Raw genomic sequence first — 13371 nt, 5'->3', positions numbered from 1 at the left:
TATCCCAGCCGTGTCCCGCTCCCTCATTCCCTCCCAGTCCCTCCCTCCCTCCCTCCCTCATCTCCACCGTGCCCCTTTCCAAGTCCACTGATGGGGGGGACCTCCTCCCCATTCATCTGATCCTGTTTTATCAGGTATCTTCAGGACTGGCTGCAAAGCCCTCCTCTGTGGCCTAACAGGACTGCTCCTCCCTTCGGGGGTGGGGAGACCAAAGAGCCAGTCATCGAGTTCCTGTTAGAAATAGTCCCTGTTCCCCTCACTTTGGGAAACCAATTGGTTACTGAGCTACCACAGGCTACATCTGAGTGGAGGTTCTAGGTTATGTCCATACATGGTCCTTGGTTGAATGTCAGTCTCAGAAAAGACCCTGTGCCCAGATATATTTGGTCCTTGTGGAGCTCCTATCCTTTCCCCATCAGACTAACTCCCCTTCTTTCTTAGGATTCCCTGTACTCTGCCAAAGGTTTGGTCATGAGTCTTTGCTTTGAAAACACTGCTAGTTAGAGTCTTTCAGATGCGCTCAGTAGACTCCTGTCATATGTTCAATGCACATCCCATCTGTCTTTCTAAATGAGGATTGATCATCTTACCCCATGTCCGCTCAATTGATTATCTTTTTTAGGTGTATAAATTTCATTATGTTTATCATATCTTATAGGTCTATATAAGTGAGTATATCCTATGTTTGTCTTTCTCCTTCTGGGATATTTCACTCAGAATGATCTTTTCTAGATCCCACCATTTGCCTGCAAATTTCATGATTTCCTCCTTTTTGATTGCTGAGTAGTATTCCATTGTATAAAAATACCACAATTTCTGTACCCATTCCACCGTTGATGGACATCTGGGTTGTTTCCAGGTTCTGGCTATTACAAATAGAGCTGCTATAAACATGGTTGAGCAAGTGTCCTTTTTGTGTACTTGAACAAACTTTGGGTATATACCTAGCAGTGGTATAGCTGGGTCTGGAGGAAGCACTATTCCTATTTGTCTTAGAAAGCGCCAGATAGCTTTCCAGAGTGGTTGTACCAGTTTACATTCCCACCAGCAGTGGAGCAGGGTTCCCCTTTCTCCACAACCTCTCCAGCATGTGTTATCGCTTGAGTTTTTCATCTTGGCCATTCTGATGGGTGTAAGGTGATATCTCAGGGTCGTTTTGATTTGCATTTCCCTGATGGCTAATGAGGATGAGCATTTCTTTAAGTGTTTTTCTGCCATTCGATATTCCTCTGTCGAGAATTCTCTGTTTAGCTCTGTTCCCCATTTTTTAATTGGATTACTTGGATTGCTGCTTTTCAGCTTCTTTAGTTCTTTGTATATACTGGATATTAGTCCTCTGTCAGATAAAGGGTTAGTGAAGATTCTTTCCCAATCTGTAGGCAGTCGTTTTGTTTTGATGACGGTATCTTTTGCTTTACAGAAACTTTTCAGTTTCATGAGGTCCCATTTATTGATTGTTGCTCTTAGAGCCTGTGCTGTTGGTGTTCTGTTCAGGAAGTTGTCTCCTGTGCCAATGAGTTCTAGGCTGTTCCCCACTTTTTTTTCCAATTGATTTAGGGTATCTGGTTTTATGTTGAGGTCCTTGATCCACTTTGACTTTAGTTTTGTGCAGGGTGATAAATATGGATCTATTTTCATTTTTCTGCATGTAGACATCCAGTTGGTCCAGCACCATTTGTTGAAGATGCTGTCTTTTTTCCATTGAATGGAAATCAGAAGCCTTCCTATATACCAAAGACAAAAAGGCTGAGAAAGAAATTAGGGAAACAACACCCTTCACAATAGCCACTAATAACATAAAGTACCTTGGTGTGACCCTAACCAAGCAAGTGAAAGACCTGTTTGAGAAAAACTTCAAGTCTCTGAAGAAAGAAATTGAAGAAGATATCAGAAGATGGAAAGATCTCCCGTGCTCATGGATTGGTAGGATTAACATTGTGAAAATGGCCATACTGTCAAAAGCAATCTACAGATTCAATGCAATTCCCATCAAAATACCATCTCAATTCTTTACAGACCTTGAAAAAAAGATTCTCAGCTTCATATGGAGAAACAAAAAACCCAGAATCTCCAAAACGATCCTGTACAACAACAGATCATCTGGAGGTATCTCCATTCCTGATCTCAAGCTGTACTACAGGGCAACAGTAATAAAAACTGCATGGTACTGGCATAGAAAATTTCTAAAAATGGTGTCTTGAGCTGGCATTGATGAAGTGTCATAGCTGAGTGTCAGAGAATCATAAAAAAATCATAACTCTTCATTTCTATAACAGAAGGACCATACTATTAGAATCCAAATTCCTTATCTCCAAATGGTAACAAAGTGACATGATCTTTCTCCTCCCGTAATGTAGTAGTGATGAAGGAGTGTGATGAGGCATTAATAACTGCTTCTGGAAGTAATGGAAAATTAAACAGGATGAAACTTTTCATTTCTGTCACAGATGGCAAGTGTAATCAATTTTTCAAGTTAGTCAAGCTGGAGATTATTTTGACATTACTTTTTAAAATGTCATATATACAAAAAAATAATCACGCACCAACATCTAAATAATAGCAGTAAAGGAAGCCCCAAAACGGTAAACCACATTTCTGTCAGCTTAAGGGTAGTATTCACATTAGCTACAGAATAAAAAAGCAAAACAAACATGAACAAAACTTATCTTTGATTTTTATGGTAATACCAGAATGGGATTATAAAAATTGTGCCTGGCAGCACATGGTCCTGAAATCAAATCTCAGCTTGGAGATATATTGAATTTATGATCCCAGAAAAAAAAAACAAAACAAACAAACAAACAAAAAAAGCAACTACCTTACCAGATCTTTCATTTACCTTAAAAGAAGAATGTTAACTGGGTCAAAATATGTAAAGTGGCTAATAAAGTCCCTTAAAAAGGTAACAAATTGATAATAATGACCATTTCTTTCAAAGATTACATTATTAAGCAGAATTATTTTTCATAATTTACTGATATCTTCAGCAATTAGACTTCAGTTATTTCATTGAACTCTGGGCATTCTTATAGTAAGCTAAATGAGCTAAGGTTCACCAATGACTGAATTTAGATTCTAACAGGAGTTGTGCTGCAAAGCTTTCATTTATGCCACTTCCACACATACTCTTGAACATACAGAGGGAAAGATCTCACCTTACTCAGCTGTGCTGGCAACAAGCAGACATTGACCATTTCTGAGGGTTGGATCAACTGTGACTCAATATCTTTTCAAGGTCATTCTTGAGTTCTGATAATTTGATCATTTTCACTGATAGAAATAAAAGTTATTCAGATGTGTAGTTAATGGTTTAATCATGCCACTTTCTAAGCAGGGTTCATGGTGTGACAAAGAATCAATCATATATCCCACTCAGTTTTATGAACATCCCTGTTTCCCACGTTTAATGGCTGCTCCCAAGTGGATGTCCGAAAGACCTCATAGGGACCAATTATGCTCAGCTTAGAGTGACAACAGCTCCACTTACCTGAAGCCAGCTCCAGGCACAGAACACACCTGCAGTTTCAAAACCCAGTAGCATTTTGGGGGTTAAGGATCATAGGGGTCCTGATAATCTACAGTAGTCTGAGATGTGAACACATGAATATAGCTGCATATGGCAAACAGAAACAATCTATGCAGTTTCCTTCTATTCTGTAGTCTTTCCATATTCTCTACTCCTGGCAGTTACTGTTTCAACTCCTTATTTGCTTAGTTGAGTTTTTGTTTTGAAATAATATGTGACACACTTTTGTTGGCTTGATAAAGTAAAATCTGATCTTAATGTGTGTTCTCACATATTTTTCCAGTGATGCCTTTGGCCTGCCACATAGTATATACTCTATAGTGGTAACAGATTATCACAACGACTTCTATGATATGATTTTAGATTTCTGTGTCCTACACATGACATTTACTCAGCATAAAGAGCAGTTTCTTCTTCTTTTTTCCCTAGTAGTTTTCCACACTATTTTAGTGCAAGCTTCGTAGTTATATTTTCTGGAAAGCATTTTAATTTGCTCATTCCTCATCCATTCTGCACTACAAAATAGTACTGTGTATTTCATGTTAACATTATTTTACTTGCTTATTTTTTTCATCAAATACACTCTAAAGCTTTTTATATAAATTGAATATTTTACAATGATTATCAAAAGGAACAAACTCCTGACATAATATTGCAAAACAGAAAGATTTATCTGCATTCACACTTCTCAGAGAATGTCAAAATTACATATAGACTTAGACAGGACCACATAGATTATGTGCAAAGAACTAGGTGAAAAAAATACAAGACATATTTGAAGAACCAAAACAAGTTCAAAATAATATAATGTATACTGTCACAATAGTACAAAGCAATAGTGACTAAAATCTTCCTCTACTACAGCAAGAAATATGCTTCACCTGTAACTGAGATAAACACATTTTGGAAACATCTTTATTATTTGAGAAACAAACCAGTAAGTTTTAGTATATTCTGTCCTACTATCCTACACTTCTTTTTGTAAAAGGTGATACTGTTTATGAACAATGAAACTAATACCTGATAGCATTAAAGAACTACAGCCATAGTGTGAGAAAAACCTGCAATGATTTGATTGAAACACATAGTCATTAGCATGGATGTTATCTTAAGGATAAAGTCAAGCAGGTAGAAAAGATTAAATATAAGCAGGGAAATAGTTGTACCAAAGACAAAGAAATGTAAAGATAAATGTCTGAGGTAACACATAACTTTGTTTGAAATTCCACATCAGAATGGAGCTCTGCAAACATCTGCTCATGATCCACACAAAATGTGATGAACTCATATAATGTTACACAGTCTAAAACAAAAGAATGAGAGTGGTTCTGTCATCTAGTAAGTGTCTAGATCTCACAACTATTATACTTAATCCAAAAGCAACAAGTAGAGCCCCACCTCTATCCTTGAAACACTTGCAACTATAATAAGAAAATATGTCAAAGTTTGATTCAGAAATATCATCTTAAAATGATTTCTACAGCAGGTTAATTTTATTTTTTTTTAAGTTTTTATATTATTAATTAATTAATTAAATTTTATTATAGTTTATTCGTTTTGTACTCAGCTGTTGTCCCCTCTCTATAACATTCCAATCCTGCTCTCCCTCCCTCTTTCCTTCCATGCCCCACCCCCAAGTCCACTGATAGGGAAGTTCCTCTTCCCCTTCCATCTGATGCTATCCTATCAGGTTTCATCAGGACTGGCTGCATTGTCTTCCTCTGTGGCCTGGTAAGGCTGCTTCCCCCTCAGGGTGATGGTGATGAAGGAGTCAGACACTGAGATCATTTCAGAGACAGCTCCTGTTCCCCTTACTAGGATCCATACTTAGAGATTGACTGCCATGGGCTAAACTTGTGCAGTGGTTCTAGGTTGTTTACATGTATGGTCCTTGGTTGGACTTAAACACCCTCAAATGAAGTAATCCAATTAAAAATTAGGGTACAGAGCTAAACAGAGAATTCTCAATAGAGGTGTATCAAATGGCAGAGAAACATTTAAAGAAATGTTCAACTTCCATAGTCATCAGGGAGATGCAAATTAAAACAACCATGAGGTTTCCCCTTACACACACCATGATGGCTAAGATAAAAAACTCAAGTGACAACACGTGCTAGAGAAGATATGGAGAAAGGGGAACCTTCCTCCGTTGCTGGTGGAAATGTAAACTTCTACAACTACTTTGGAAATCAATCTGGTGCTCTCTCAGACAATTAGCAATATTGCTACCTGAGGATCCAGTTATACAATTCTTAGACATATATCCAAAATATGCTTAAGTATACAACAAGGACATTTGCTCAACCATATTCATAACAGCTCTATTTGTAATAGCCAAAATCTGAAAACAACCCAAATGTTCCTCAACTGAGGAATGGATACAGAAATTTTGGTATATTTACACAATGGAATACTACTCAGCAATTAAAAACAAGGAAATCATGAAATTTGCAGGCAAATTGTGGGAACTAGAAAAGAGCATCCTGAGTGAGGTATCCCAGAATCAGAAACACACAAAAGAAATATACTCACTAATAAGTAGATATTAGACATACAATATAGGATAAACACACTAAAATCTGTACACCTAAAGAAGCTAAGCAAGGAAGAGGACCCTGTGTAAGATGATCATTCCTCACTCAGAAAATCAAATGGGATAGACATTGGAAGAGGGAGAAAACAGGGAACGGGACAGGCACCAGCACAGAAGGCCTTTGAAAGAACTTACCCAGCAGGCTATCAAAGCAGGTGCTGAGTCTCATAGCCAAACTTTGGGCAAAGTGCAGGGAATCTTATGAAAGAAGTGGGAGACAAAAGACCTGGATGGGAGAGAAGTTCCACAAGGGGAGCATCAGAACCAAGGAAACTGAATCTTTTCTGAGGTTAATTATATTTTATAAGACACATTCTACTAACTTGGTGATTTGAAACAATCATGGTAAATTATGCCATAGCTCTGTATGTTAGTAGTATGAGAAGGATCTATTGGGTCCTCTGTTTCACATCTTTTACTGCATAAAGGACTCCTGCACCAATGACAGACTCTTTCTTTGTTGAATATTAAGTAGAAGAAATCACTTCCCAGATCATTAATTTTATTAAGGGTAACAGAGTACTTAAGTATGGAGGACTAAGTAGGTGTATTTGACTGGAAGATTTTTGTCTTGCTTCTAAAGGCTGACTAGACTTCCTTACCAGATGCCCATTTTCATGCCGACAATCTACAGGCAGAGAGAAAAAAATGGTCCAGTTTCACTGAATCACTCAGACAGAAACAATAGAAACTAAGAATTCTACTTAGTATGTATGCTATAGTTATTTCTGTCTACTCATGGAGTATAATTTGGCTTATTTACATTTTATATGGAATTGATCAATGTATTTAAATGGATGCCTCTCCAGAATATCTCATCATATAAGAATATCAAGGTGGGTTACCTAGTAATGGGAAGAGGGACTGCCTCTGACATAATCTGATTGGCCTGCTCTTTGATCAGCTCCCCCTGAGGGGGGAGCAGCCCTACCAGGCCACAGAAGAGGACAATGCAGCCACTTTTGAAGAGAACTGATAGACTAAGATCAGAAAGGAGAGGAGAACCTCCCCTATCAGTGGACTTGGGGAGGGGCATGCATGCAGAAATGGGAGGGAGGGTGGGATCGGGAGGGGAGGAGAGAGAGGCTTATGGGGGGATACAAAATTAATAAAGTGTAATTAATAAAAAAATTAATAAAAAAAGAATATCAAGATTTAGGTCACATAGTTTTAGGAAATATAGCATAAAGCAATGATAGCTCCAAACTACTGCTTGTAACTTTAATTGTAGACTTGTATTAAAATACAAAATTGTATACTCAAGTTTGCTGCAAGGATATTCTGTAAATGTTGTTGGACTTGATTCAATTTACATATTTCTATATGTTCACCTTGAACTAAATTTTTATTATTTAAGAATAATCTTAGTTTGATCATAGCATTCACCCAGTTTCATTATTTATTCATTGAAATTGGTCAGCAGAAGTCTCATGTAAAGATGGAGGAACTAAGTACCACATTTGTGTTAGTTATTTGAGATCTGACTTAAGAAAAAAGCAAACATTAAAAAGTAGAGACTAATTTTGTTGTGATTGTCCTATATCATATGTCTAATATCCACTTGTAAGTAAGTATATACCATGTTTGACTTTCTGCTTCTGGGAGACATATAATATAGGAATATCACACTAAAATATGTACACCTAAAGAAGATAAGCAAGAAGGAGAACCCTGGGTAAGAGACTCAATCCTCATTTAGAAAGGCAAATGGGATAGACATGGAAAGAGGGAGAAAAGAGGGAACAGGACAGGAGCCTATCATAGAGGGCCTCTGAAAGAAACTACCAATTACTGTATTAAAGCAAATGCTGAGACTCATAGCCAAACTTTGGGCATGGTGCAGGGAATCTTATGAAAGTAGGAGTGATAGAAAGACGTGGAAGGGACAGGACCTCCATAAGCATAGCAACAGAACCAAACTATCTGGGCAAAGGGGTCTTTTCTGAGACTGATACTCCAACCAAGGACCATGCATACATGGAGAGGACCTAGAACCCCTGCACAGATGTAGCCCATGGAAGCCCCATGTCCAAGTGGGTTCCCTAGTAAGGGGAACAGGGACTACCTCTGACATGAACTCAGTGGCTGGTTCTTTTGTCTCCTCCTCTTGATGGGGGTGGGCAACCTTATCACACCACAGAGGAAGACAATGCAGCCAGTCCTGATGAGACCTGATAGGCTAGGGTCAGATGGAAGGGGAGGAAGACCTCCCCTATCAGTGGACTAGGGGAGGGGCATGAGAGGAGAAGAGGAAAGGGGAGTGGAGTTAGGAGGGGATGAATGAGGAGGCTAAAGCTGGGATAAAAAGTGAATACATTGTAATAAATAAAGAAATAGTAGAGACAAATTTTTTAATGGACAAAAAGGAGTATGGATGACATCTATTCTTCTGTAAGTGACCTTAGTGTCCTTCATTTCTCAATACATAAATGTTGAAAATATGCCAGTTTTTTCCCGTAGAGATTTTGGACTTGGAATTCATAATATTCTAATTGGAGTATATCCATTTTTAATATCATGTATGGTTTGAAATTCATCTCTTCTTTCTTCCTCCAGCTGTAAAATTTGGGTTTCTTCTGCTCTGATTAAAATAGGACACAATATAAATATGTATTTTCATTAATTCAAATGCATGTATTAACTGAAAATGGCTTCATAGTAACAATACTTTAACCTTATTTTAATTTAACTAGTTTTGAAAAATAACAGCTTCTCAAAGAATATCAGAATACTTTAGCAAAATCTATTGCTACAAGGTGTCACAGTTTACAGAAAAATGTTGTTTGAATGAGTTAGCATACAAAAAGTTATTTCATAGGATGTATTATGCATTTTAACACTTGAAGAAATGCAATTTATAATAAAAACTTTTATGTCTAGTGTATCGTATCATAGATACACCTTTATATTTTATATCATGGAACACTGGAATGACAGTTACTAAGATAAGTAGCAATCATGCTTAAGAATATATAAACAGATGAATTAATAATCACACACTTGTCCTCTCTACATATCCTTCTATATCTGAGCCATTATTTCAGTATTTTAAGGACAACATAAATTATAGAGCATTTGCCATGTATTTTCCTATGTTAGTGAAAACAACTGGTTCATCTCCAGATATTTAGAAATATCTAGATATTTATAACAAATATCTAGAAAGTTATAAAAATATAATTTAACACTTCTCAATATCTTAACCTCCCTTCAATTTTATCATAAAGATAATTGTCCTATAACTGCACTTCAAATATTTTTGAAAGTTAAAGAGAATTGTTCATGTATATGTACCCCTGAAGCTGAAAATTAGTTTTGATAATTAGCTTTAATCTAGAGCAATAAGAAAAAAAATTCAATAAAAAGTTGCTAGATTAGTTTGGCCTGTGAGAATGTATATAGGTAATATGCTACCCCATGTCTGCTTCCCCCTCAGGGTATTCAGGCTCCTTGTGCACTGAACTTAACCAGGCACAGTTCAGTGCTGTGAATGATCTTGGCTGGTGGCGAGTGCAAGAAAAACAGACTTCTCAGGAGACTGCTTCATTGAGACAACTTATTTAATTGCAGCGAACAAAGGCTATTAAAAGTTTTGGGAGTGAGTAGGGGCTATTGTGGTGAGTGTACATAGTTGGCTCACATTCATTACAATCAGAGACAGCAAGGATATTTAATAATGCATATTCCTTGGGTAACTAAACTACATAATTCTCAAACTGTTTCCAGGTTACATAATTACCATGTTATTAAATTGACAGTAGTTTAAAACAAATTTTAATCATGAAAATATTTCATAAACAATTCCCCCCTAAAAAATACGAAATCAACATAAACCACATCTTTCCGAATGAGAGCATGAAACTCATCAGTTTGCTACAACTTTGGATTAATTTTCTTTCTTATTTTTTTTGAGATATATTAGCTCTAATTCCACAATTAGTAATATTCTAGATTGGTACAGTCTCTGATACATAATGCCTTGTGGTAGTTCTGGGATATATGCCAAAAACTTAAGTATCTTAGAGTGACAGTTTTCAATGTTTTCTTATATAAATCATGCTACTTCCTATTTAACTTTACTCATTCAGATATTCTTGGGATAGATGAATAGTTGCCTTTCCCACTTATTTGAGCAATATTTGAACTTTAATAACCTAATATCATTAAGACTCATTCTCATTTAATGTAATATATTATAGGCCACAAGTTAAGTCAAGTAAATGACATAATTCATGCAGCTTCTTTTAATTAAATAATCAGCCTCAACCAAAAGCCTTTCAAGATCAGTGATATTGTGCAGATTTAATTAGCTCATTTAAGCTACAATTGCTTCATAGTTTAATAAGAATGACCAAGATTATGAATTTCAAGATGCAGGCATAAAAGAGAATATGAAAATCTTATTTGAAAAAAAAACCTGCATTTTTAGAAATGCACAAATTTAACAAAAGCCATATTTATTATTATTTCAATAGCAAGTGTTGATGATTATTAATATTTAATAATTATTTATCTTGTAATTAAATAGCAACTATTCGTAAACCAGCTGTATACCCAGATTACCACACAGAGACTAGGATTTATTTAATAAGTCTAAAGCACAATGCTGGGCAATAATTACTCCATCGTAATCTTCAAAGCCAGCATAGCTTCCTCCCTTTCATATCCCTCACATTATACTAAGTATTTATTCATATCTTAGGTCAAATTCATTTCTCCTGATGTTTCCAGGTCGTCTCCTCTCTGATCTCTCCTCCCACTGTTTTTTCCTTCCCTCTGGACCAGGATGTCCCACCCTATTCTCTCCATTGCTCAGCATTGGCTGGTTGTTTTGTTGACAATACAGAGAACAAATGGTGGCATGTTTACACAAACTTGAGACAGGTGATGCTTAGAATAAATATCACAATGGTATGTCCAGATTGAAACCAGATATGGCAGAGAAATTAGCATTTGAATTAACAAGGGAAATTATTTACATTCCATAAGAACATTATACCAACATACAGGGTACTTTCTTTTTGTTTCAAATGAATAAACCTTCAAGCAGTTTTATAGTTCTACATATGTTTATTTGCTGTCTCCATGAGTGCATTCTTCACAAGGCCTCCTATAAGTAATCTTCATATGCTTTCTTTAAAAGATACTTCAAGCCAATGTTCCTGTCATGAAACATTCTCAGTGAGGGCATTTAAAGGGAAAAATGACAGTAAAAATACCTAGAGGGATTTTTATGTCCAATTCATGGACCTGGAATAAGCCAAAATAAAATTCTAGGTATTCATCTGTAGATTAAGTCTATAACACTCTTCTGGGTAATAAAGAGTGAGAATATTTTTTTTTGAAAAATAATTTATTGGGAAAAAAAGACAACACAAGCAAGTTTTACATACATACTTTAAAATTTTTCTTTATTATTATTATTTCATACCATAATTTATTGCTATTATTATTATTATTATTATTTATTCACTTTGAATCCTGGCTGTAGCCCCCTACCTCATCTCCTCCTAGTCCCACTCTCCCTCCCTCTTTCTCTACTATCCCCCTTCCCTAGTCCACTGAACAGGTGATCCCTCCGCTCCTACTGTGTGATCCTAGCCTATGAAGTCTCATCAGGACTGCCTGGATCATCTTCTGTTGGCTGGAAAGGCCAACCAGCCAAGGGGAGGTGATCAAAGAGCAGGCAACCCAATTCATACCAGAGACTGCCACTGTTCCCCTAACTAGGAAACACACATGGAGACTGAGATGCAATGGGATATGTCTGAGCAGGTGGTCTAAGTTATCTCCACGCATGGTCCTTGGCTGACCCATCAGTCTCTGCAGACCCCCCCTCCCAGGGCCCAGAAATTTTGGCTTTGTCAGTCTCCTTGTGGAACTCCTGTCCACTCCAGGTCTTTCCATGACTCTCTTCTTCTATAAGATTCTTTGATTTCTGCCCAAATATTAGCTATGAGTCTCAACATCTGCTTCAATATCCTGAAGGGTGTCCCGTGGAACTTCAATGGTTTCCTAAAGAGGGGGTGTAAGGAATGGGGGGGACAAGAAACACAAGAAATGTCATGTGCTCTTATTATTTCCCACTTCTTATATAAGATTCCATGACAGTTCAGTGTCCAATTGGGTTACATAGTAATGGGAAGAGGGACTGCCTCTGACATAAACTGATTGGCCTACTCTTTGATCACCTCCCCCTGAGCGGGGAGCAGCCTTACCAGGCCACAGAAGATGACAATTCAGCCACTCCTGATGTGATCTGATAAACTAAGATCAGAAGGAAAGAGAGGAGGACCTCCCCTATCAGTGGACTTGGGAAGGGGCATGCGTGAAGAAGAAGGAGGGAAGGTGGGATCAGGAAGGGAGGAATGAGGGGCTTATGGGGGGATACAAAGTGAATAAAGTGTAATTAATAATAAAAAAATTAAAAAATGAAACACAAGAAATGAAGGCTAAGGCTGTTTGTCTGATCAAAGCCTTGTTTATTAGAAAATTTTACCCAACCTATATAGGGAGAAGGCAGGAAAGGGGGAAGGTTAAATTATTGCTGCAGGAGATAGAAAGAGTGCTTTCATGGGTTGAATATTGCACCTGCAAGATACCATAAGGATGTTTTCTTAAGATATCTAACCGATGCTCTAAAACTAACAGAAAGATGTCCTCACAAATCTATCACCCATGATTTAGGGTCCTAGGTAACTCTCACTAAATAGCTTTAGGTCTCCACTAAATGAGCTTTGCTCACTATTTGGCTTTGGCTTCAGTAAATAGCTTTGTCTCCACTAAATAGTTTTGGCTCACTGTTTGACTTTGGCTTCAGTAAATAGCTTTGGCTCCTGGCACAATGGCAGAGTCTTTCAGAGGTTTCCTGTTTCCTGTATTCTCCTATTTTCTAGATAACAGAAAGAACAGATATGCCTTTATGTTAATGATGTTTTTAATTGCTGAGTAGTATTCCATTGTGTAAATGTACCATGGTTTCTGTATCCATTCCTTGGTTAAGGGACATCTAGGTTATTTCCAGATTCTGGCGATTATGAATAAAGCTGCTATGAACACAGTTGAGCAAATGTCTTGTTCTATGGTTGAGAATCATACGATATATGTCCAGGAGTGGTATAGCAGAATTTATTCCTAATTTTCCGAGAAAGCACCAGAGTGTTTTCCAAAGTGCTTGTACAAGTTTACATTCTTACCAGCATTGAAAGAAGGTTCCTTATTCTCCACAACCCCTCCAGCATGTGTCATCCCT

This window comes from Meriones unguiculatus, chromosome X (assembly GCF_030254825.1).
Source record: "Meriones unguiculatus strain TT.TT164.6M chromosome X, Bangor_MerUng_6.1, whole genome shotgun sequence".
Lineage (NCBI taxonomy): Eukaryota > Metazoa > Chordata > Mammalia > Rodentia > Muridae > Meriones > Meriones unguiculatus.
This window is presented reverse-complemented; position numbering follows the sequence as displayed.